This window comes from Pinus tabuliformis, chromosome 4_1 (assembly GCF_031772625.1).
Source record: "Pinus tabuliformis cultivar Carrire ecotype Pingquan chromosome 4_1, CPIR1, whole genome shotgun sequence".
NCBI classification, from domain to species: Eukaryota; Viridiplantae; Streptophyta; class Pinopsida; order Pinales; family Pinaceae; genus Pinus; species Pinus tabuliformis.
In genome coordinates this window covers 762,291,502-762,319,419 of record NC_142303.1, presented here as the reverse complement: position 1 = coordinate 762,319,419, position 27,918 = coordinate 762,291,502, and positions in this window count along the sequence as shown.

Here is a 27,918-nt window from a genome sequence, read left to right as displayed (position 1 = left end):
GTAGAACAACATAAACTATTAATCCAATCATTCTCATCATGTTGAGAAATATAAAGGCAAACAGTTAGGTGATTTATCTTTAATGGTAATTGCTTATGATGTCTTTTTACTTATCTTGATTAATTTCTTCTTCAACTTAATCATTATTGTTTTATTATCATCAAACAACTACCAAACAATAAGACAAAAGGACACAATTTATAGATGATCAACTAGGGCCAAAACCTCTCAGGTTGAGAGGAAAATCAACAATAATTTTTCTATTCTTATAGGATTCAATTGGTGAAATACAAGACCTATGACCCTTGACAAATACCCTCCAAGACCAAGTCAAATATTCCCTCCTTCACGAGCTTTACTTCCAACAATTCCTCAACAACTTCTGTAATTTCGACCTCCAGAAAATTCTTCTACAACTTCAACCCCCTAGTTTGCAACTTCAACCCCCCAGCAAATTATTCTGCAACTTTGACCTCCAATAGTTTCTTCTACAGGAACCCTATCCTTTGCACGCGTAGAAAAAATGGTAGGTTATTCCTCCTTTCCTCTTCACTTGATTTGATTCTCTCTCCTAGAGAACTTGTCTTGCAAAGTGTCCTTCTTGATGCCCTAATTCGAATTTTGTAGCTCATTTTCTTTCGCTGTAATAGGTGCCCTAATTCCTTCGCATGTGTGGAGAGAAATAGCCCAAAAACAGTATGAAATTCTAGCTCTTCTTTTCTTCGCACTTTTTCTTCTCTCTTGATCGAATTTGTGTGAGTTAAGTGAGTGATTCAAGTGAGGTCGAAGTCTCCCTTATATATAGGTCTCTTACTGGGTCAAATTTATTCTTTTAGGCCAACTTGTTTTCTTGTGAAGTTCGACTTGATCTTTTCACCATGGCTTGGTCTTAGAGGGTCTTTTGACTCAACTTTGACTCAAATAATTTTTCCTTACAATATGAAACATGCCCCCAATGGGTATTTAATACATGACAATGACTCAATTAACTTGTAAACTAATGACAAGCCCTAGAAGCACTCAATGGGTGCTTGACCTAAAAATAATTTTATCTTGAGCATGAAACCCATGCCTCAAGCACAACAATAATAAATTTATTTTTCTCTTTATATTAAATACATAAAATCATGATTTCATGTTATTATGAAGACTGTGTAGGTTTTAACCATGTACAAAAATTACCTGCATACAAATTCTAAAACTAGAAAATAAACAATGGTGAGAACATAAAGCATAAAATAGATATACACAAATATTTTCCCCTCAGATCCAAAAACCAGGACTACCAAATTGATTGTTTTATTATGTTCCTTTCAATGTTACAATACATATATATACATGTCAAAGCATTCATAAACCCCAATCCATTAACCCTCGATTAGAAAAAAACTATAGTTCCCTTGACTGGATCTACAAAATACCATGGGCAGAAAACCATCTTTCCCAAAACAATGTGCAAAACCCATGTACCAAACCATATGTAGGGCCACCCACTTAATATAGGGTCCAATTTTATTTTTTCCTCTGGGTGCTGCCTCGAATCCCGTACAGGGGGGATATCTAGTTATATATTTCAACACTCCCTCTTAAATAGGGAGGCATTCATAATCCATTCAAGGTACTTGGACATTCTCAATCTGAAGAATTCTCATAAGAAGAGTCAGATTGGTAAGCCATCTCTTTGCATCATACCAAACAACATTGTCACATAGCAAGGCCTTGACTAACAACTCTATCTCTCCACAATATCATAGCACAATGCTGGTGACACCAATTACTGACAAGAACCATCATCATTGTCTCTCAAGGCACATACCCCACTCAGGTGTTCACGGGGTATGTCCTTCTAGGGAAATTCCTATATTGGCATAACACATCCTCAAGGAATTTCCTCTTCGACTACTCTTATATTGGATGCCCTGACTTGTCCTCAAAGAGTATCGAATGCCATATTCTTACCCAATCCTCTATTCTTCCTTCATGAAGTGAAGACAACAATGATATTTCTATCTCTCCCTTTTAGCTAGGGAAGGTATACCCATTCCTACAAAAGGAATGTACCCAAGTTGCCTCTTATATAGGGACTTATGCAAGCTTGCTTCCAACAACTCTCTACTCTTTGGTGGAGGATTTTGGTACCTTCAACTGCTTGTAGAGCTCCTCTTTTCGATGTCATGAATTTCATCTTCATCGTTATGGAGCCTTCATCTTTAAGTTATTCGTAGGGCATCGAACATCCATCACTTTCTTTCAATAAACCATAGGATTTAACCAATAGTCATGTCACCCTTTCTTTTAGTTGGAAATTGATCTTCCAATCCACATTTGGCTTATCTTCATACAACTACCTCTTCTAAGTCATGTTTCCTTCAGAATATTCCATACAACCACATGAGTACTAGTTGTATCTACAACTCTCTTTCGGTAGCCCTTTATCAACCCATCCAAATTTTATTCAAAAATAAAAAATGAACATAAATAAAAGTTTCCTTTTGTGATGGCCTTTCATCATGAGATCTACTTTTTGCAATATATTGCATATTCATATATCTCCAAGGTTTTCAATGTCAAGGGTATCTTTTCTTTACAGACTTGACCAAGTATTCATATCCTTCCTATGGAGATATTATAGCCAATACTTCTAGTCATCGAATGTTGATTCCTTTTTCTTACATGACCATAGTTGCATCTCTCACAATCTCTTCTTTCTTTCTTTACATATTACCCCCCAGGAACCTCCATCCATAGTTCCTTACTTTTTCAACCACTTGATATTCCATATGAGGACATATTATGTTGATTTCATCTCATCAATATGTGAATTATGCATTTTTCCAAGGGTAGAGATCCCTTTTCTTTGATCATGTTATCTACAACTATATGATGACATGACTTAATCTATCAAATATATACATACCTCTTTTCTCCTTTTGGTCATCTAAACTTCCTTCAACAACTTCCTTTTCTTGATTGAAGGTATAACTAGGGAAGGTATATCAACGAGACACTAACTTTTTCCAAGTAGAGGTGGACCATCTAATAAAGATTCCAACGGAGGATCTTGATTGTCCTCATCTTGCAAGTGTTGCTTACTAATGATGATGATATATGATGAACTCTTTCTATCATGTTAAATGACATTCATAATTGCTACTTATGTTTTTAATGAGGTTACAAAGAACTACTTCCTTTCTATGATGGCTTCCACAACCATGTAGAATTCTACTTCAATTATGATATTACGATCTCTTCAATCATATGGTTCTAATACAATTTTATCTCCTAATATAGTGCATCCTATCATACTTATAATGATTTATACCATGATAGCTATTTTTCACAAAAACTGATAAGAACTCAGCGGAGGATATTATCTTAGTCATAGTAGAGATCCTTTACTTCCTCCTTTGATTTCTTCTTCTCACGTTCTTCCACTTCTTTAGTGATATGAGCTTCATTCCTTGTCTTGTTGTCCTATTTAAGTTTAGGACAATTTCTCATGTAGTGCCCATATTCCTGAAAACCATAGCATTGGATTTTTGACATATTGATCTTCTTCTTTTTCTAAGGACCAAATTTCCCAAACTTTCCTTTTCTCCTAGCCATGGTAGGAAATGCTTGAACTTGTTAACTTGGTCCTACATCACTTTTTCCTTCAACCCATTTTATTCGGTCTCAGATAATGGCTAGAGTTCATTGAATGGGGTGCCTTCCTTCTTTCCATAGATACTTGATATGAAGTTTCGCCATTCATTAGGTAGTGCATTGAGCACCATGGTGGTCATTTTTCTATAGGACATTATTTCTCCAAAATATTGGAGTTGGTCTCTTATTTATGATACTCTCATGAGATATGTGGCTATCCATTCTTATTTTGATACTCTAATCTTATATAGCTTGATTCCCAGAGATATGACTTCTCCGGTGGTGCTTACGGAGAATAATTCTACTAACTTCTCATATATTTCTTTTGATGTCTCCAACTTTGATACATAAGGTATGAGGGGATCCTTGATGGATTCTATAAGGATCCTTGAGCCCTTACTTCACCTTTCATGTAGTTGGCTAGAGCTTGAGCTTCTTCCTTTGGAGGCTTAGTGATTGAACTGTTAACATGTTCAACGACTTCATTTTCTATTAGGATCAAATTTGTCCTCTTCCATGCAAGAAAGTTTGATGACCCAACCAATTTTTTACTTTCCTTATAAAAGGAATTCTTTTGATAGATTCAGACATAGATATAAAGATAATTACTAGTCAAGTGAAGATTCTTCTTTAATGGTGATATCTTCAACTTGATGTCTTCTTGATTTTGATGACGATATTTGTTTCCTTGAAGATGACAATGCTTCTTCTAGTGATTTCCTTCTTCAAATACTGAGATTCTTGACTGAAATAGAGGGGAAACACCTTGATTCTTTTGACGACGAAAATGACTTCTTGATTTCTTGGATTATAGTGTAGAATGTGGTGCCTTTCTTTGATTGAGTGGATGTCGGTTCCTGGAGATCTTCTTGATGGGCCTCCAAATTAGACACAAATTAAGGGCCATATAACCTTTCTTAGGCACATAAAAGGCTATATTAAATCTCTCTTTCTACACTTAATAATGTGATTTTAGCCTTAATATGTTCCTAGGAAGGTTCAGAGGTAATTGCATACTATGTGCCTAATATTATTTATTTTTGCAGAATATTAAGAGAATATTGAGTAAATTTTGAATGAGATAATATAGGGACTTGCCCCCTACTATAGTATGGACCGATATTGGATAATCAATGAATTGTATATGATGAAATTATTGACAAATTCTGGATCTTGACTAATTGAGAAAATATAGGAATGTGTTCCCTTATCATTTAATGAAGATTCCTAGTGTTAGGAACCAAATCCATGTTTTGAGTGATTTTGGAGGGTAAAGCTACCTCCATTCAAGGATGATGCTTCCCTATCTATTTGTATAAGTAAAAATTAGAATTTTCCTCTAGGGGAATGTATTTCTTAGTCTTATTGTGGAAAAAAATTGTTATTTAGCAGCTCTACTTTCATTTCTAGCAGAGATGTACTTGGATTGATTCAAATAATGAAATTTGGTGTCATTTTTAGCTTAAAAATATTGGTATCCTTCATAAGACTCTGAGTATCCTTGGTCTTGGCCATCCCAAGAGCCTCAGATCCTTGCTGTACAATCTCTTTGTCTTGTTTGAATGTCTTGTTCACTTGCATTTCTTATTCTTGAATTTTTTTGCACTTAGTATCCATTCTTCATTTGATGTAGGTTATATTGGTTAAATTATTGAAGTGAGTATTTTTGCAGGTTATTTATGAATTCAAAAGAATAATGTGCCTTTACAACAACCCTACAAATTCATATCCATGATTGATCTACTTGGATTAGTTTGCTAGTTCACAATTTTGGAATTTCTAGAAGTATCTTGTAGCGAACCAGTAGTAATTTTCTACTATTTTTTAGCACATGTTAATGAGGCCCTTTTGGCTTGATTCCACTTCTATTGAGTCCTAAAAAAATTATATTTAATAAAAAAAATTACCTCATATCATTTTCACTTGATCGGGTTAGGAATTTTGTAGGTTAACTAGCTCACTAGTTCTAGAAATTTTGGTTTTTATAGTAATTTTGTGCTATTTTTTAGCACATATTAACAAGGGTATTTTTGAATGATTCCACTTGGATTGGAGTCCTAGGACATCCTACCTAATAAAAAATATACCCCATCTCATTTTCATTTGATTTTCTTGGCCATTTGGAAAGTTAACTAGAGCAATAAACATCGTGTAACATTTTGTTTCCGAGATCTTCCTTGCCCAATTCACTCCAAATTCATGGTAGAAGTAATTTTATAGGCTATGAATGTTATGATACCACTTTGGTTGAGTTGAGGCTTGGTTAGGTTTACATTTAGCTATTACATTTCTTGCATCTTGAATGTTGGTTTATGCAATTAGTCTATATTTCCTTTTCGCAATTTACTTCATGCAAAGTGTGACTTCCTTCTTACAAGAGTAATCTAGGACTTTCCTTGCAAAATAGAATAGATTTCCTTTCTAGCAAGATAGATTAGATTTACTTAATTTGTAATTATGTTTTACATTTTTGCAAAAAGAATAGATTTCCTTTCTGTCGTTTACTTTTTAGAAAAAGTAGAATATGTTGCTTATTGTTATTTACCCTTTGCAACTTAGGATTGGAAGTTTACCTAGATCTTTGCTTAATTGAAGTTGTTGCATTTCCTTCTTTCACTTGCATCAAAGGGAGTTAGACTAGGAAGAGGAATTTTTTTGCTGCACATACAATGTCGGCCCCTCTTAAGTTTGTACAAACCCCGAGTTGATAATTTAAGTTGATAGCCTCAGGAGTTGCAACATTCTTGTCGCAATATTGGGGCTCATCACTTCTTTTCCTTGCTAAATGTATAAAATTTCCAAGAATGCACTAACTGAAGATCCCTCCTTTGAATGAGCTAGGGTTTTGAGGTCTTATTTTATGCTCCTTAGTTACTTCCTTCGACGATGAGAAGGTTAATCCTTCTTGATGATTGATTCTCTTGATGTTTCTCAGATGATCTTCTTATGCTTCAAACCTTGAGTATCCTTATTTAAGTTTCCTTTCCTTGATGTAGTCACCTTAGCTCTAATACAATGTTGAGAAATCTAGAGGAAACAAGTTAGGTGATTTCTCTGTAATGATAATTGCTTGTGATGTATTTTTACTTATCTTGATTATTTTCTTATTCAACTTAATTATTATTGTGTTCTTATCATCAAACAACTACCAAAAAATAAGAAAAGAGGATACAATATATGGGTGATCATCTAGAGCCAAAACCTTTACAGTTGAGAGGAAAACCCACAAGAATTATTCTCTTCTTATAGAACTTCAATTGATGAATTCTGAGACCAATGACCCTTGACCAAGACCCTCCAATACCAAGTCAAATCTTTCCTTCTTGTCAATCTTCCCTTCCAGCAATTCCTCAACAACTTCTGCAACTTTGACCTCCAACAAATTCTTCTACAACGACAACCCACAATCATATTCTTTTGCAACTTTGACCCCCCAGCAAATTCTTTTGCGACTTCGACCTCTAGTAGTTTTTTTTTCAGCAGGAACCCTAGCCTTTTCACGTGTGGAAAATAATGGTAGATTATTCCCCCTTTCCTCTTTGATTAAGTTGATTCTCTCTCCTAGAGAACTTGACGTGAAAATTTTCCTTCTTGATGCCCTAAATCGACTTCTGCAACTCGATATTTTTTGCTACAATTGGTGCCCTAATTCATTCGCACGTGTGGAGAGAAATAGTTCAAAAATAGTATGAAATTATAGCTCTTCTTTTCTTCTTATTGTCTTTCTTTTCCTCACACTTTTTCTTCTCACTTGATTGAATTTGTACGAGTTGAGTGAGTGAGTCAAGTGAGGTCGAAGTCTCCCTCATATATAGATCTCTTACTAGGCCGAATTGCTTCTTTTAGGCCAACTTGTCCACTTGTGAATGTCTACTTCATCTTTGCACCATGACTTGGTCTTGGAGGGTCTTTTGACTCAACTTTGACTCAAATAAATTTATTTACAATATGTAACAAGCCCCCAATGGGTCTTTTATACATGAAGATGACTCAATTGTCTTGTAAACTAAATGACAAGCCCTAGAAGCAGTCAATAAATGCTTGACCTAAAAATAAATTTCTCTTGAGAATGAAACCCATGACTCAAGCACAAAATCACGATTACATATGTCATTACGAAGACCAAACCTAGTTACATATTTCAATAGATCACACCCTCCGTCAGGTAATGAATTTTATGCTCCTTAAGCTATGTATGGTAAGTTTCTTGATATTCTCAAATCTGTAGTTAATGTGGTAAATTTAAATACTAACACTCTATGTCCCCATTTTCTCCTTGAAATGTTTAATTATAATGTCCATAATTGTCTTGTTGATTTGGGTGCATCTGGAAATGTTATGCCATTATCTGTTGCTAAGAAAATCAACGCTAAATGGGAAAAGACCGATGCCTGAATCATAAAGTTGGACATATCATTGGTCCAGACAATTGGTGAACTCCATAATGTTATCATCCATTTTTCATTAGACCATAGAGTTCACTAGTGCATTAATATCCTAATTTTGGACATATCAGAAGCATATGGTTTGCTTCTGAGTAGATATTGGTCCAACAAACTACAAGGATATTTGTCAACAGACTAAACACATTTATGGTTTCCTTACAAGGGAAGGAATAATCATATTCGAGTATAAAGTGAGCCTTACATGAAGTACACCATGTCACACCACTTGAGGGACATAATGATCTAGTTGGCTTTGTAGATATCATATTTAAAAATTATTTTCTAGAGGTCAATCACGGGTGTTATCAAGTGTAGCCTTCACATGTACCATCAGATACACAATTGGAGCTCCTTCCTTGTAGTCCAACTGGTGCAAATGAACTATGTAATATAGATGTACATAATACTAGTGTTAAAATAGGCCCAACAACTCCTAATATGTGGACCTTATACTTTGATGGTTATGAAGTTGTTGTATTCCTATTTTGACCCTAAGAATAAAAGGTACATTTTGTCATGCCACTTGGAGTTCGAGTGCACAAACAAGACTGTTGAATATGAAGCACTCATTTTGGGGTTAAAGAAAGCCATAGACCTCAAGGTAGAGGTACTTAAGGTAATTGGTGATTCAAATATCAATACCCGTCAGGTATAGATTACCATTCATTGTGTTTCACCTAGTTTGAAAAACTACCAACAAGAGGTATGGAGACTCACTTCATTTTTCAAAAAAATTAATATTATTTCTATTCCTAAGATACCAAATGTTGCCATAGAGCCCCAGTAAATATGAGGAGGCCTGTCGAATGAGGATACCCTGTTAAAGAGCCCTATTAAAGAGCCCCGGTAAAAGAAGAAGCGTTGTTTTAAGAGGAGCGCTTTAAAGAAAGAGGAGCGATGGCGGCCTTTAGTCGAGAGTTCGCTACCTCTCCTTTAGTCGAGAGTTCGGCAGGCTCACCCTCACCCTGGTGACATGACTTACACTACGGAACCACCACCTATGAATGGTTCCTACCTGGGAGGTGCGAAATCAACATGACTTACCGCACTTACTGACTCGGGTCAGGGGACCTCCCACTCGTCTAGAGAGCCCCGTAGAGAAGAGCCCCTAGTGTGATAAGCCCTAGTAGAAGCCCTATAATTTGTTTCTTTGGTCGTAGATATGTGAGTCCAAGTGGAAACGTAGATATATTAGCCAATGTAGTGTTGGATGGTGTTGTCATTGATGTCAACCCATGGAGTTGACTAGGTTTGATTTTGACCAAAAACACCATTCATTGATGTCCAATGGCTAATGAACGCTTCTTAGTAATTGTCAGATTACATCAAGATGAAAGCTATACTATTTGATGGTTAAAAACCCAAGTCCTAGGGTTTGGGTTCCTTGGACTAAGGATGTGCCCCGACTTTATCGAGGGTTTTTGGTAGCTCAAATCATTGAGTTTGCGTTGGATATCTATTTCATTATATTATCCTCAAAAATATGTTTCTTTTGATATGTGGTATGCCCCGAGAGGCCTCCTGGTTTGAGAGATACTCACAATTGAGGTTAGTGACCCTAGTTTCTAGGCTAAAACCCCAAGGGGCAGTGGCATGACACCTCCTCCTACAATTCTCAACATATGACATTGTTTATCACTATAATATCACCCCGCATAGGTTACATAGCTTCAAAAACCAAAGACAATAAATCAATCATTGACTTAATGCACTCATGTGTCACCTACAAAACACACCAAAGAGGGTTAGTGTACAATTACTTAGAGTTCGATAAACAAGTTATTAACAATTACTAGATTAAATTAAATTTATTAAACATCTAACTTAAGGTTTGAAAAAAACAATTATATTAAGAAATGGTATAAAACTACCTTCACTCACAAGGAGTGTCCCTTCCTTGATTTACAAGTTTGATATAATAATTTTAACGGAAGTGACTCTTTTGGTTAAGCCACAAGGCTTACAAAATCTTTTTTTTTTAATAAATAAAGCCCTTTAATGTATACCTTAAAACCCCTCCCTAAGTTCTCCAACAGTCACTTAGAAACCCCTTCTTGCTCACTCATATGTCTATAAAAGGGAAACATTATATTTTACCTCACATATCAAATATAAATCATTTGAATTATGATTTCAACTCTGAAATTTTTGATTGCCTATGGATATGACAATGAAATATCAAAATATCACAAGATTGTTTTTTTATTTTTTATTTTCGTCTTTTTTTGACTTGGTATTGAAGGTTCTATGGTAAAATACATTTGTTAAAGGGGAGAGATTTACCTTCCTTTTCTCTCGGCCCTGAGGTAAATATTTCTGATTGGTTTATTTATATTTGCTATATATTCTTCTGTTGAATAATTCTATGGCTAGGGCTTGAAGTTTCATGGCTAAGTTTGTGGGAATAAACCTCTTGACCTTCTCTTGAAGTACTCTTGTTTGATGAAGAACATATATGTTGGCACTCCTATTCCTGCAAAATCCCTTGTATCTTTGTAGCTAGAGCTTGATTACAAGTCATATCTTTGTGCTAACTAAATTCTTCCCCGCCTCAAAGAAACTTTGGCCTCTCCTTTTCAAGACAATAGCAGTATTGTTTTTGTGTTTGAAAAGGTCAACATTGATGGACCTCAATTAAAGCTTGACCTTGACTTACTCTGGAAACTCTTGATATGGGCAACATGGTAATTAAAAAAGATTATGTGACTGTGTATTCCTTTTTAATGTGACTATAGACTTATTGAGAAGATAATATATAAAAAGACTATTGCTTTCATAGACTCATCTTCAGCAATGACAAGAGTTGACTATTACTTTGACAATGTTTTGAAATTTGACTTTAACAAGACCTTGAATTGTTGACTATGACCTCCACTTTGCTACACCAAGACGTTGACAACAATTTGACAGTGACACATTGACATTGACATTACATCTTGACCTTGACACTTACATGACCTATTGACTTGACCCTAAATTTGTAACAATGACTTTACATCTATTTGACAAGTGTCTTAACTTTGACTATGACTATTGATAATACAATGATTATGAAGTAAAAACAATGATTCTATATAGTGTAACTCCTCTGTGGACATGATGTATTGACCTTGACTTTATGATTTGATCTTATAGAAATGTTTGAATTTTTAGTGGTAGTGACATAGTAAAAATTCTACAAATAAATGTTTGAATTTGAGTTTGACTTAATACATTCACATGACCTTGAAAATTGCTTGATACCTTAAAGTAGGGATTAACTTAGTGAGATTTCTATGATGTATGACTTTGATCTTATAGTGATATGAAAGTAATATTCATATTCTAGGTAGCACCTTAAAATTGACTTAATTCCTTGAACAAGACTCAACTATTGACACTTTGATTTTGACTTATTAAATGAATGGAAGTGGATGTCATCTACAACAAATGACATTGGAAGAATTTGTTTTACAGTGGAATGTTAAAGACACACTTAAGTTTGAACCTTGACTTGATAATCGATGACATGAGACTATATATTATATTATAGCAGTGATAACAAATATTTGGCGAACTGATACACTTTATTGACTTGATACATTGAATAAATAAATGAAAATGACCGTGACAATGACAATAACATCATATGAGTTGATTGACTTAACACATCGATATATTAACTTGATTCATAGACCTTATATGTATAGACACTTGGCATAATGAAGTTGACCTTTGAATTTGACTTGATATCAATAGAACTATGATGAATATAATTTGACATATTGACATACAACCTTAACATAATTGATATAGATTTGTATTATGTATCTTATAGTGATGACCTATAAGGTGTACCATCATAATGACATGACTTTACATAGTAGAAGGTCTTTAAGGAAAATCCAATTTTGTTATACAAACTATTGGAGAAGGATGGATAACATGGTTTTGACCAGTCAAACAACGATGTTTACTTATATGCTAGTAGCTCTCTCGAGACAGAGTTTTAAAGAACTGATTTTAGGGCATCGGGATGACTTGAGGCACCTTGGTTTGTGCCATCATTTGATAGTAGTGCCAGATGGTTGCTACATCATGTACATCCTGATGATAGCAGTGGTTGAGCATTGATGACTATTCATTCTTGAAGTGACATTCATTGGTAGCCAACAATTATGCAGTGATTTATAGTGACAATGATTTGCAGTAATAGTAATGAAAATTGGGCAATGGCAATGATATGCAATGTGTAGTGACAGTGATGTGTAATTGTACAGTGATATATTGTTGTGTAGCATTGTGCAGGGACTAGTTTGTGGGCACAATGATCAACGAATACCAGGATTCGATATTTATTCTACATTTTCCTTACAACAATTCTACATTGATTCAGAGTACAACGGATCCAGACTAAAAATTGTGAAACATGGTCTTATGGGTCATTAGGGTGTCAGGGTGGTGCATGGAAGGTGACTGGAGTCACCTTCAGGTGATGGCTTGAGAACACTTTAGGGCGGCAGGGTGGTGCTAGGGCAAGGGCATTGTGGTGTCCATTCAGTGGTGGCTGATAAACTAATAGGGAAGCAAATAATCCTTTCCGAAAACAACTGGTAAATAGAGTGTTGGGGCACTCATCAGGTTGTGGCTTGATCTACAGGGAATTGGGGTTTCCTTCGTGTTGCAACAGGATATTAGGGTCTAGTACCATCCTACAAGTTGTGGCATGTGAATTAGGGGGTTGATGCCTCCCTCAGTTGTCGCTGAAATGTTGAGGTAATCAATTTTATTTTAACAGGGAGAAGACAATTACTAAGGAAGCGTTCGGTGGTTTTTGACCCAGAGGGGGTTTTCCACCTAAAAATCTTTGTGTCCTGTGTTTTATCTTTCTGCATTACTGTATGGTGTTGTCTACTGTTGATTATTGTTTATGATCATCCAAAGAAGAACAATAATAATAACATAAGATTAAATAATGTTCTCAAAAAAGATAAAAAAGTGCTAATTGGTAAGAAATATTGATTCACCCCCCTCTTAGTATTTCCAACAATTGGTTTCAGATCTTGGTTCCTTCAGTAACAACTTAATCGCTAGAAGAAAAATTTCAAAGCAGAGAGATGTGAAAGTCAAAGAACAGGTGCAAGGATTTCAAAGGAAGGTACATGTACAACAAAATCTGAAGAAAGTGAGTATTGTGTACCAACATGTTGAGATTGCAACAAGATGATGGAGATTAGTGAAAAGAGTCGCCTTCACTAAGTGGGCCCGCAGGCTATTTTTGGCGCAAGTCTATTTTTAGACTATGTCTATTTTTAGACATATGGATCATGTCTATGGATTGCAGGTTGATGTTTATGGATGATTGATCAAGTTGGGAAAAAAATAGATGGACTTCTATTTTTGATGAAAGTGTGAGTGATCAAAGTCTATTTTTAGACTGGCTGTCAAAAATAGAAAAGTCAAATATTATTATCTCACAATAATATTTGGACTATAAACTTAATCTTATTCTCTTGGAGCACTTCAGTTTGAGCTACAGAGGTGGCACATGCAGCTGTCAGAAGGAAATATGCTTTTCTTATGAGTCAGTTGAGTTGTTGCATGCATGACTTCAGTTAGAACTCAATCAGTTGAGTTTGGTGGAGTTGATTGTGGAGTTGATGGAGTTGTGTTCAGTTTAGCTTTGTTAAACTGGTTGTATTTAGTCTAACTGGCAAATAGACTAGAGATGAGTTGGGTGAATTAGTTATTAATTAATTCACAAGTTATTAACTCATAATACAACTAATGAATACATCAGTTAACTCAGTTGCATGTCAGTGCATGTTCAGTTCAACAGGGACAGGTGGTAGAGAATCAGATTGCTATCAGTTGTGACTATAGTTGTGCACCAGATCTTGCAAAATCAAGGGATTGAGTATGCCAATGAGTTTGCTCACGTATTGCCCCACATTATAGCTTGTGCTCATGTCCAACAAAGAGTGAGTGACTATTTTTCAGGTGAAAAACGAGTTTGGTGAGCCATTCTCATCAGTTCTTGAGCAGGTATTGAGCAGTGGAGGCAGGCAAGCAGTGGAAGAGATTTGGAGATCAGATCTGAGCTGTATTGTGTGTAACAGAGGTGGAGATACTTGTGAGAAGTATTATGTTGTGTAATGTTACATGACTCAATCAATAATATACATATAGTTGGGGTTTTTAGCGAGATGCTTTCCCCGGGATACATACTGTGTTAATGTGTGAATGCTCTTGATGTTTTATTGTTATTGATGCTGCTATATTGATGATCAACGTAGAGGAGCTTATGTATTGTGTATGTATTCTGCAATAGTACATGATCAGGATAATCTCTGTTGAATATGTGTTAAATTATTCAAAATTTCTACATGGTATCGGAGCTGCTTGATTTGTAGAAGAGATCTTTACAGGATATCAAGCGAGGATTGATCATCAAATCTACTATTCAGGAAGTGTTTACATTCTATTTCTTTAGGCAGAGTCTGTAGTCGGGCCAGGTAGCCTCTGGATTCATCCTTCCTTTGGAAGGTGAGATATCCGGTGAATGCCCATACAGTCAATCTCTGTACGAGAAATATTGTGTTCTCACGAATTTTAGATCGGAGGCGGTTGAATTTGGAGTTGGTGGGAAATCGAATTTGCAGCAGTGTTGTTAAAATGTCTTTCAACGGATTACAAATGTTATTCCAAAGCAAGAGCGACCTGGCACTCAAGGATAAACTCAGAAACAATAAAGGTGAGAATGGATCTTCATCAAAGGTATCTGATGAAGAGAATTGTGCTTTGGCTACCAAAGCAAAGAAAGGGAAGAGCAAGAAAGCTTCTCAGTCTGGTGCGAAAGGCAAGAAGCAGGATATGTCCAAAGTGAAGTGTTTTCACTGTCACCAGCACGGACACTATGCCACAAATTGTCCGCAGAAGAAGAAGAACAAGCAAGCTGTTGGATCTGCAGGGGGAGAGGCCTTAGCTTCTCAGTTTGAGCTTGATTTTTCATTGATCGCATGCTTGGTTTCAAGTGTGATGGGATCAGTGTGGTTCTTGGACAGTGGTGCGTCTTTTCACATGACGGGAGATAGAGATTTGTTCTCTGATCTGGAGGACAAAGATCTTGGAGTGCACATCGAGATGGGCGATGATGGTAGATACAGTGCGATCGGTATCGGTACCATTTCCTTTGAGAGGGAGTCTGGTAAACCCTTTGTATTGAAGGAAGTCATGCATGTTCCAGGATTGAAGAAGAATCTCATCTCAGTGGCGATGTTAGAAGACAAGGGGTATGATGTTGTTTTCAACGAGGGAAAGGCCTTCCTGCGCAGCAAGACAACTGGTGAGACCCGGAAGATAGGGGTTCGAGTGAGGAACCTTTATCAGTTGCATGTAGATGGATGCGCAGCAATGGCAGGCAAGGCAGAAGGATTGGTGAGCCGAGATGATGGCGAGTTGTGGCACAGGAGATTGGGTCACCTTCACCATGGAGCCTTTAAGATACTGCAGCAGATCACTACAGGGCTTCCTAAAGGCACACTTGCGCAGTCACATCAGTGCAAGGGGTGTACTTTGGGGAAGTTTGTGAAAGCCACCTTTCACGAGAAGGATAGTTGCGCCACGACGATTCTTGAGAGAATTCACACAGACGTGTGTGGACCTTTCTCAGTTGCTTCGACAACAAAACACAGGTATTATGTGATTTTTGTTGATGATTTCTCTCGTAAGTGCTGGATCTTCTTCATGCAGAAAAAGAGCGAGACATATTCAAAGTTCTGAGAATTCAAAGCACTGGTCGAGAAGGAGTCGGGGAAGAAGGTGAAGGCTCTTAGGAGCGATAATGGTGGTGAATACATCTCGGACGAGTTCAAGGATTTCTGCAAGACAGAAGGGATTCGTAGAGAGCTCATAGCTCCCCATAACCCACAGCAGAACGGGGTAGCTGAGCAGAAGAACAGAACGATCGTGGGTGCTGCACGGGCAATGTTGCATGATCAGGGCCTACCCCTTCACTTGTGGGTGGAAGCATGCAATATAGCAGTTTATGTGCAGAACCGTTGTCCTCATAGGATACTTGGCATGAGTACACCTGAGGAGACTTATTCTGGTAAGAAGCCTGATCTTTCTCATTTGATGATTTTTGGTGCTAACGTTTACATGCATGTGACGAAGGATGCCAGGAAGAAGTTGGAGCCGACCGTAGAGGTTGGGATATATGTGGGGTACACTGATATGCCCCACAACTATCGTGTGTATTTGCTAGACAGTGGTAAAACTGTTGTGCGACGGGATATAAAATTTCAGAAGGAGAAAGCCATGAAGTGTTCGCTTGAGAGGGAGCTACACTTGCATGCAGATGAGGAGCTATTAGTTCCTAAGGATGAGCTTCAGGACGTGGATCAGCCACAGGACGAGGTTCATGGAGTGGAAGAGACCACTCATGCAGCGCTAACCATCAGAGGGTGAAAGCGCTTGACAGAAGCTGAGCGACTGGCTCAAGATGCAGAGAAAGTTGTAGGACCACCTACAGCCCAACGCAGGCAGAGACAGTCACCTGATCGGTACACTGGATACATGGCTCTTATGAGAAAGTGTGTTGTGACTGAGCCATCCTCTTTCGAGGAAGCTGTGGAGGATCCCGCATGGGTAGACGCCATGGTGGAAGAGAATGATTCTATTGTCAGAAACAGTGCATGGGAGATTGTTCCTAGACCTGAAGGGAAATCAGTGGTGGGTTCGAGATGGATCTACAAAGTTAAGCAGGCAGCTGACGGGAGTGTGGAGAAGTACAAGGCAAGATTTGTTGCCCGAGGCTTTTCATAGATTGAGGGGATCGATTATGAGGAGACCTTTGCACCTGTCGCAAGGTATTCGTCCATACGGACGATTCTTGCTCTCTCAGCGCAGATGGGATGGCACATTCATCAGATGGATGTGAAGACTGCGTTCCTCAACGGAGTCATTGAGGAGGAGGTGTACATTGAGCAACCCGAAGGCTTTGAAGTCTTCAACAGCGAGTCGAATGTGTGCAGGCTCAAGAGAGCGCTGTATGGGTTGAAGCAAGCACCACGTGCTTGGTACACATGGATAGACAACTATTTCACAGGACTTGGATTCTCCAAGAGCGAGGCGGATCCGAACCTATACCAGATTGTGGTGGAGGGTAATTTTCTTATCATTGTACTGTATGTTGATGATTTGATTCTAACGGGTGATGAGCTGTTGATACTGTCATGCAAGAAGGATCTTGCTACAGAGTTTGAGATGAAGGATTTGGGCCTCCTTCACTATTTCCTGGGATTGGAAATATGGCAGCGCAATGGTGGACTGTTTGTTTCTCAGGGCAAGTATGCTCAGGAGATACTGGAGAAGTTCAACATGCATGGCTGCAAGCCTGTTGATACTCCTCTTCCTGGAGGTTGGAGGAAGGAGGATGCCACTTCGGGAGAAGAAGTGGATGCCACTGTTTATCGACAGTTGGTGGGGTCGCTGACGTATTTGGTCAATACACGACCTGATATATGCTATGCAGTTAACCAGCTTTCACAAGCTATGGTTAAGCCTACCAAGCTCTTCTGGAAGGCGGGCAAGCATGCATTGCTCTACTTGAGAGGCACATCGGGATATGGTTTGTGGTACAGACAGGAGGATGAGGTGAAGCTATGTGGCTTCACGGATGCAGATTGGGCAGGGAGCCCAACAGACAGAAAGAGCACATCAGGAGGGGTCTTCAGTATTGGATCGACAACAGTTTCTTGGTACAGCAGGAAACAGAGATCCGTGGCACTCAGTTCAGCGGAGGCCGAGTATATGGCAGCAAGTTTGGCTGCATGCGAGGCTATATGGATGAAGAAGATCCTAGTTGGTTTGTTCGGTTCTCATTTGGATCCTGCTGTGATTTATTGTGATAACCAGAGTTGCATTAAACTATCGGCTAATCCTGTATTTCATGATAGATCTAAACATATTGACATCAGGTACCATCATATCAGAGATTGTGTGTAGCGGAGGATCATGTTACTTTCGTACATTCCAACGGAGGATCAGGATGCTGATATTCTGACGAAGGCTCTCACCAAGAGCAAATTCGAGTACCACCGAGGTAGGATAGGGGTTGCTGATAATCCATATCTTGTCGAGAGGGAGTGTTGAGATTGCAACAAGATGATGGAGATTAGTGAAAAGAGTCGCCTTCACTAAGTGGGCCCACAGGCTATTTTTGGCACAAGTCTATTTTTAGACATATGGATCATGTCTATGGATTGCAGGTTTCTGTTTATGGATGCTTGATCAAGTTGGGAAAAAAATAGATGGACTTCTATTTTTGATGAAAGTGTGAGTGATCACAGTGTGAGTGATCAAAGTCTATTTTTAGACTGGCTGTCAAAAATAGAAAAGTCAAATATTATTATCTCACAATAATATTTGGACTATAAACTTAAACTTATTCTCTTGGAGCACTTCAGTTTGAGCTACAGAGGTGGCACATGCAGCTGTCAGAAGGAAATACGCTTTTCTTATGAGTCAGTTGAGTTGTTGCATGCATGAGTTTAGTTAGAACTCAATCAGTTGAGTTTGGTGGAGTTGATTGTGGAGTTGATGGAGTTGTGTTCAATTTAGCTTTGTTAAACTGGTTGTATTTAGTCTAACTGGAAAATAGACTAGAGATGAGTTGGGTGAATTAGTTATTAATTAATTCACAAGTTATTAACTCATAATACAACTAATGAATACATCAGTTAACTCAGTTGCATGTCAGTGCATGTTCAGTTCAACAGGGACAGGTGGTAGAGAATCAGATTGCTATCAGTTGTGACTATAGTTGTGCACCAGATCTTGCACAATCAAGGGATTGAGTATGCCAATGAGTTTTCTCACGTATTGGCCCACATTATAGCTTGTGCTCACGTCCAAAAAAGAGTGAGTGACTATTTTGCAGGTGAAAAACGAGTTTGGTGAGCCATTCTCATCAGTTCTTGAGCAGGTATTGAGCAGTGGAGGCAGGCAAGCAGTGGAAGAGATTTGGAGATCAGATCTGAGCTGTATTGTGTGTAACAGAGGTGGAGATACTTGTGAGAAGTATTATGTTGTGTAATGTTACATGACTCAATCATTAATATACAGATAGTTGGGGTTTTTAGCGAGATGCTTTCCCCGGGATACATACTGTGCTAATGTGTGAATGCTCTTGATGTTTTATTGTTATTGATGCTGCTATATTGATGATCAACGTAGAGGAGCTTATGTATTGTGTATGTATTCCGTAATAGTACATGATCAGGATAATCTCTGTTGAATATGTGTTAAATTATTCAAAATTTCTACATGGTATCGGAGCTGCTTGATTTGTAGAAGAGATTTTTACAGGATATCAAGCGAGGATTGATCATCAGATCTACTATTCAGGAAGTGTTTACATTCTATTTCTTTAGGCAGAGTCTGTAGTCGGGCCAGGTAGCCTCAAGATTCATCCTTCCTTTGGAAGGTGAGATATCCGGTGAATGCCCATACAGTCAATCTCTGTACGAGAAATATTGTGTTCTCACGAATTTTAGATCGGAGGCGGTTGAGTTTGGAGCTGGTGGGAAATCGAATTTGTAGCAGTGTTGTTGAAATGTCTTCCAACGGATTGCAAATGTTATTCCAAAGCAAGAGCGAACTGGCACTCAAGGATAAACTCAGAAACAATAAAGGTGAGAATGGATCTTCATCAAATGTATCTGATGAAGAGAATTGTGCTTTGGCTGCCAAAGCAAAGAAAGGGAAGAGCAAGAAAGCTTCTCAGTCTGGTGCGAAAGGCAAGAAGCAGGATATGTCCAAAGTGAAGTGTTTTCACTGTCACCAACACGGACACTATGCCACAAATTGTCCGCAGAAGAAGAAGAACAAGCAAGCTGCTGGATCTGCAGGGGGAGAGGCCTTAGCTTCTCAGTTTGAGCTTGATTTTTCATTGATCGCATGCTTGGTTTCAAGTGTGATGGGATCAGTGTGGTTCATGGACAGTGGTGCGTCTTTTCACATGACGGGAGATAGAGATTTGTTCTCTGATCTGGAGGACAAAGATCTTGGAGTGCACATCGAGATGGGCGATGATGGTAGATACAGTGTGACCGGTATCGGTACCATTTCCTTTGAGAGGGAGTCTGGTAAACCCTTTGTATTGAAGGAAGTCATGCATGTTCCAGGATTGAAGAAGAATCTCATCTCAGTGGCGATGTTAGAAGACAAGGGGTATGATGTTGTTTTCAGCGAGGGAAAGGCCTTCCTGCGCAGCAAGACAACTGGTGAGACCCGGAAGATAGGGATTCGAGTGAGGAACCTTTATCAGTTGCATGTAGATGGGTGCGCAGCAATGGTAGAAGGATTGGTGAGCCGGGATGATGGCGAGTTGTGGCACAGGAGATTGGGTCACCTTCACCATGGAGCCTTGAAGATACTGCAGCAGATCACTACAGGGCTTCCTAAAGGCACACTTGCGCAGTCACATCAGCGCAAGGGGTGTACTTTGGGGAAGTTTGTGAAAGCCACCTTTCACGAGAAGGATAGTTGCGCCACGACGATTCTTGAGAGAATTCACACAGACGTGTGTGGACCTTTCTCAGTTGCTTCGACAGCAAAACACAGGTATTATGTGATTTTTGTTGATGATTTCTCTCTTAAGTGCTGGATCTTCTTCATGCAGAAAAAGAGCGAGACATATTCAAAGTTCTGTGAATTCAAAGCACTGGTCGAGAAGGAGTCGGTGAAGAAGGTGAAGGCTCTTAGGAGTGATAATGGTGGTGAATACATCTCGGACGAGTTCAAGGATTTCTGCAAGACAGAAGGGATTCGTAGAGAGCTCATAGCTCCCCATAACCCACAGCAGAACGGGGTAGATGAGAAGAAGAACAGAACGATCGTGGGTGCTGTATGGGCAATGTTGCATGATCAGGGCCTACCCCTTCACTTGTGGGCGGAAGCATGCAATACAGCAGTTTATGTGCAGAACCGTTGTCCTCATAGGATACTTGGCATGAGTACACCTGAGGAGACTTATTCTGGTAAGAAGCCTGATCTTTCTCATTTGAGGATTTTTGGTGCTAACATTTACATGCATGTGACGAAGGATGCCAGGAAGAAGTTGGAGCCGACCGCAGAGGTTGGGATATTTGTGGGGTACACTGATACGCCCCACAACTATCGTGTGTATTTTCCAGACAGTGGTAAAACTGTTGTGCGACGGGATATAAAATTTCAGGAGGAGAAAGCCATGAAGTGTTCGCTTGAGAGGGAGCTACACTTGCATGCAGATGAGGAGCTATTAGTTCCTAAGGATGAGCTTCAGGACGTGGATAACCCACAGGATGAGGTTCATGGAGTGGAAGAGACCACTCATGCAACGCCAACCATCAGAGGGCGAAAGCGCTTGACATAAGCTGAGCAACTGGCTCAAGATGCAGAGAAAGTTGTAGGACCACCTACAACCCAACGCAGGCAGAGACAGTCACCTGATCGGTACACTGGATACATGGCTCTTATGAGCAAGTGTGTTGTGACTGAGCCATCCTCTTTCGAGGAAGCTGTGGAGGATCCCACATGGGTAGACGCCATGGTGGAAGAGTATGATTCTATTGTCAGAAACAGTGCATGGGAGATTGTTCCTAGACCTGAAGGGAAATCAGTGGTGGGTTCGAGATGGATCTACAAAGTTAAGCAGGCAGCTGACGGGAGTGTGGAGAAGTACAAGGCAAGATTTGTTGCCCGAGGCTTTTCACAGATTGAGGGGATCGATTATGAGGAGACCTTTGCACCTGTCGCAAGGTATTCGTCCATACGGACGATTCTTGCTCTCTCAGCGCAGATGGGATGGCACATTCATCAGATGGATGTGAAGACTGCGTTCCTCAACGGAGTCATTGAGGAGGAGGTGTACATTGAGCAACCCGAAGGCTTTGAAGTCTTCAACAGCGAGTCGCATGTGTGCAGGCTTAAGAGAGCGCTGTATGGGTTTGAAGCGAGCACCACGTGCTTGGTACACACGGATAGACAGCTATTTCACAGGACTTGGATTCTCCAAGAGCGAGGCGGATCCGAACCTATACCAGATTGTGGTGGAGGGTAATTTGCTTATCATTGTACTGTATGTTGATGATTTGATTCTAACGGGTGATGAGCTATTGATACTGTCATGCAAGAAGGATCTTGCTACAGAGTTTGAGATGAAGGATTTGGGCCTCCTTCACTATTTCCTGGGATTGGAAATATGGCAGCGCAGTGGTGGACTGTTTGTTTCTCAGGGCAAGTATGCTCGGGAGATACTGGAGAAGTTCAACATGCATGGCTGCAAGCCTGTTGATACTCCTCTTCCTGGAGGTTGGAGGAAGGAGGATGCCACTTCGGGAGAAGAAGTGGATGCCACTGTTTATCGACAGTTGGTGGGGTCGCTGATGTATTTGTTCAATACACGACCTGATATATGCTATGCAGTTAACCAACTTTCACAAGCTATGGTTAAGCCTACCAAGCTCTTCTGGAAGGCGGGCAAGCATGTATTGCGCTACTTGAGAGGCACATCAGGATATGGTTTGTGGTACAGACAGGAGGATGAGGTGAAGCTATGTGGCTTCATGGATGCAGATTGGGCAGGGATCCCAACAGATAGAAAGAGCACATCAGGAGGGGTCTTCAGTATTGGATCGACAGCAGTTTCTTGGTACAGCAGGAAACAGAGATCCGTGGCACTCAGTTCAGCGGAGGTCGAGTATATGGCAGCAAGTTTGGCTGCATGCGAGGCTATATGGATGAGGAAGATCCTAGTTGGTTTGTTCGGTTCTCATTTGGATCCTACTATGATTTACTGTGATAACCAGAGTTGCATTAAACTCTCGGCTAATCCTGTATTTCATGATAGATCTAAACATATTGACATCAGGTACCATCATATCAGAGATTGTGTGTAGCGGAGGATCATGTTACTTTCGTACATTCCAACGGAGGATCAGGATGCTGATATTCTGACGAAGGCTCTCACTAGGAGCAAATTCGAGTACCACCGAGGCAGGATAGGGGTTGCTGATAATCCATATCTTGTCGAGAGGGAGCGTTGAGATTGCAACAAGATGATGGAGATTAGTGAAAAGAGTCGCCTTCACTAAGTGGGCCCGCAGGCTATTTTTGGCGCAAGTCTATTTTTAGACTATGTCTATGTTTAGACATATGGATCATGTCTATGGATTGCAGGTTGCTGTTTATGGATGCTTGATCAAGTTGGGAAAAAAATAGATGGACTTCTATTTTTGATGAAAGTGTGAGTGATCATAGTGTGAGTGATCAAAGTCTATTTTTAGACTGGCTGTCAAAAATAGAAAAGTCAAATATTATTATCTCACAATAATATTTGGACTGTAAACTTAATCTTATTCTCTTGGAGCACTTCAGTTTGAGCTACAGAGGTGGCACATGCAGCTTTCAGAAGGAAATACGCTTTTCTTATGAGTCAGTTGAGTTGTTGCATGCATGACTTTAGTTAGAACTCAATTAGTTGAGTTTGGTGGAGTTGATTGTGGAGTTGATGGAGTTGTGTTCAGTTTAGCTTTGTTAAACTGGTTGTATTTAGTCTAACTGGAAAATAGACTAGATATGAGTTGGGTGAATTAGTTATTAATTAATTCACAAGTTATTAACTCATAATACAACTAATGAATACATCAGTTAACTCATTTGCATGTCAGTGCATGTTCAGTTCAACAGGGATAGGTGGTAGAGAATCAGATTGCTATCAGTTGTGACTATAGTTGTGCACCAGATCTTGCACAATCAAGGGATTGAGTATGCCAATGAGTTTTCTCACGTATTGGCCCACATTAGAGCTTGTGCTCACGTCCAACAAAGAGTGAGTGACTATTTTGCAGGTGAAAAACGAGTTTGGTGAGCCATTCTCATCAGTTCTTGAGTAGGTATTGAGCAGTGGAGGCAGGCAAGCAGTGGAAGAGATTTGGAGATCAGATCTGAGCTGTATTGTGTGTAACAGAGGTGGAGATACTTGTGAGAAGTATTATTCTATGTAATGTTACATGATTCAATCATTAATATACAGATAGTTGGGGTTTTTAGCGAGATGCTTTCCCCGGGATACATATTGTGTTAATGTGTGAATGCTCTTGATGTTTTATTGTTATTGATGCTGCTATATTGATGATCAACGTAGAGGAGCTTATGTATTGTGTATGTATTCCACAATAGTACATGATCAGGATAATCTCTGTTGAATATGTGTTAAATTATTCAAAATTTCTACACAACACCTGATTTTGATGCAGATAATTACTAGATATGGGAATCCATGAGGGAAGTACATTTTTATGCACATGCAGTATGGGAATCAATTATTTTTGGAGACTCATCTACCAACGAAGCTAAAAGGTACAATTCAAAGGCCATGAATATAATTTTGAATGTTTTTCCAAGTTCTGTGAAAACAAAAGTTGGTCAATGTTCAACAGCTAAAGCTCTTTGGGAAAAACTTCATAATATCTATTCAACGAAGCAATCAGGTCAAGATGTTATTGAAAATTTAGATCTTTCTAATTATGATGAAGAAATTGGAGAAATGAGTAAGATAGAGTTCCAAAATCAAGTGATCAAGGTGATAAAGGAACTCAAAAGTCAAAAGGAGAAGACAAGACTTTTGGAAGTAGAATTGAAGACAACAAAAGAACGCATCAAAGAAAATGAAGAGTCTGAGAATGCGATTAGCAATCTTAGAACTCAATTGGAAGAAGTAAATAATACAGACACATAAAACGTCAAGAGAGAATTCCAATAGAAGCAACAAGAACTCGACATAGTGTTTGCAGAGATTAGCAAGCTCAAACAACAGATGTAGGAAGAATAAATTAAAAGGAAGAAATCTAATCAAAGATACATATCCATAGTTGACCAAAAGCAAAAGGAATTGGGATTCAAGATTGAAAATGAGGAGAAGAAGGAATAGATACAAGCTCTCAACAGAGAAGTAGAGAAGTCCACTCTTCTCAAGCTACAGGTTAAGGAGGCTGAAAAACGAAGGGAGATCTTGAAAAGATGGTTTCAAGAGGATATTTCTCAAAATCAAGAAGAGCTTGATGCAATTCTTAATGAGATCAACAAGCTAAAAGAAAAGGACCATTTATAGGTTATGGGCATGACAAATAAAGAATTGGCAAAAAGAACAGGTAAGGCTCCAATTGATGAAGGTAGAAGCTCCACATCTTCGCACAATGAGATTGGGAAGACGATTGAACCAAAGAAGAATGTTGTAACTCTAAAGAATGATGCCAAAGAAATCAAGGATAAAGGACGACAATAGACTACATCACCACCTTCAAAGAATAATGAAAATTCTTCTAGGTATGTTCGTGTATTTAATGGTTATTTTTTTTCATGTGCTAACTTTGGACATATAGCCAGGTATTGTAAAGTTGTTGATAGGTACAACTATCAAGAAGCACTACCTCCAAGTGAATTATCCAGTTATGCACGTTCATTTAATGGCTATTGATTTTTATGTGCTAACTATAGATATATGACTAGGGATTGTGAAGTTTCTGGAAGGTACAACTATTATCTGCAAAACCTTAGAAGAAAGTTTGTAGGTTGACGAGACAAATACCAAACGAAATCTTCTATGGATGACGTTGAAGGCTTCAAATGTCATAACTATGGACACATAGCTTGTCACTACAAATACAAGATGGGATCAACCATGAATAAAAATCTTGATGACAAGAATAAGAAGATTTGGAAAAGAAAAAAGGAACAAGATCAATAACTACAAATGAGCAAGAAAAGAACGAAGGCAAGAAGGTATCAACATTATGCTTTCAGGATTCATAACAGGTCGTAAGGAATCAACAATTGCTTCAATTAATGACTCAAGTCAAGATGGTTTGTTAGATGATACACTATTTTGAATAATTCGGCTCATCGAATCCTTGAAATTTGAAGAGGGTGAGTATTACAAAAATATCTAGCATAGGTATACCATTATCAGATAGTTTAAGCAATATGGCAACTTCATAACAGGTTCAAGTGGAGCAGAACAATTGAAGAAATACAAGTTCACAAACGAAGGTTTCTCTTCAAGGGAGGCACATACATGACACAAGTCCACATGGATCATCACTGGCACACTATTACAAGAAGGCTTCTTGTTAGGGTGAGCAGAGGAAGATAACAGGCCCACATGAAGCAAGCGAATTCTCAAGGAGAGTAACCCTTTGCCATTGATGTCAAAGGGAGAGAAAAACCTAAGAAGGAGATTGAAATATCAAGAAGGAGGTGAAGCATGAAGGTAGGGCGAGTTGTACGCATAGGAGGAGTATGTGTGTTTCCAACAATGACAAAGGGGGAGATTTTTGGATGGTGTTGTCATTAATGTCAATCCATGTAGTTGAGTGGGTTTGACTTTGACCAAAAACACCATTCATTGATGTCAAATGGTTAATGAATGCTTCTTAGTAATTGTCGGATTACATCAAGATGGCAGCTATACTGTTGGATGGTTAAAAACACAAGTCCTAGGGTTTGGGTTCTTTGGACTAAGGATGTGCCCTAACTTTGTCGAGGATTTTTGGTAGGTCAAATCATTGATTTTGGTTTGGATATCTATGTCATTAGATTCTCCTCGAAAATATGCTTCTGTTAATATCTGGTATGCCTCGAGAGGCCTCCTGGTTTGAGAGATATTCACAATTGAGGTTAGTGGCCCTAGTTTCTGGGCTAAAAACCCAAGGGGTAGTGACATGACACCTTCTCCTATAGTTCTCAATATATGACATTGTTTTTCACTATAATCTCACCTCGTATAAGTTACATAAGTTCAAAAACCAAAGACAATAAATCAATCGTTGACTTAATGCACTCATGTGTCACCTACAAAACACACCAAAGAGGGTTAGTGTACAATTACTTAAATTTTAATAAACAAGTTATTAAAAATTGCCAATTTTAAATAAAATTTATAAAAACATCTAACTTAAGGTTTGAAAAGAACAATTATATTAAGAAATGGTATGAAACTACCTTCACTCACAAGGAATGTCCCTTCCTTAATTTACAAGTTTGATCTAATCATTTTAATGGAAGTGACTCTCTTGATTAAGTTACAAGGCTTAGAAAATAATTTTTTTAATAACTAAAGCCCTCTAATGTCTACCTTAAAAACCCTTCCTAAGTTCTCCAACAGTCACTTAGAAGCCCCTCCTTGCTCACTCATATGACTATAAAAGGGAAACATTATATTTTACCTCACACATCAAATCTAAATCATTTGAATTATGATTTCACCTCTGAAATTTTCGACTACCTATGGATAAGATTGCAAAATATCACAGGATCAAAAGTTTTTTTCTATCTGGTTTTGACTTGGTATTGAAGGTTCGATGGTAAAATACATTTGTTAAAGAGGAGAGAGTTACCTTCATTTTCTCTTGGCCTTGAGGTAAGTCTTTCCGATTGGTTTATTTTATATTTGTTGGATATTATTCTGTGGAATAATTTTGTAGCTAGGGCTTGAATTTTTGTTGGTAAGTTTGTGGAAATAAACCTCTCAACCTTCTCTTGAAGTACTCCTGTTTGATGAAGAATGGATTTGTTGGCACTCCTATTCTTGCAAAGTATTTTATATCTCTACATCTAGGGCTTGATTACATGTCATGTCTTTGTGCTAACTAACCTCTACCCTGCCTCAAAGAAACTTCAGCCTCTCCTTTTCAAGACAATAGCAGGATTGTTTTTGTGTTTGACAAGGTCAACATTGATGGACCTCAATTAAAGCTTGACCTTGACTTACTCTGGCAATACTTGATATGGAAATCATGGTAATTAA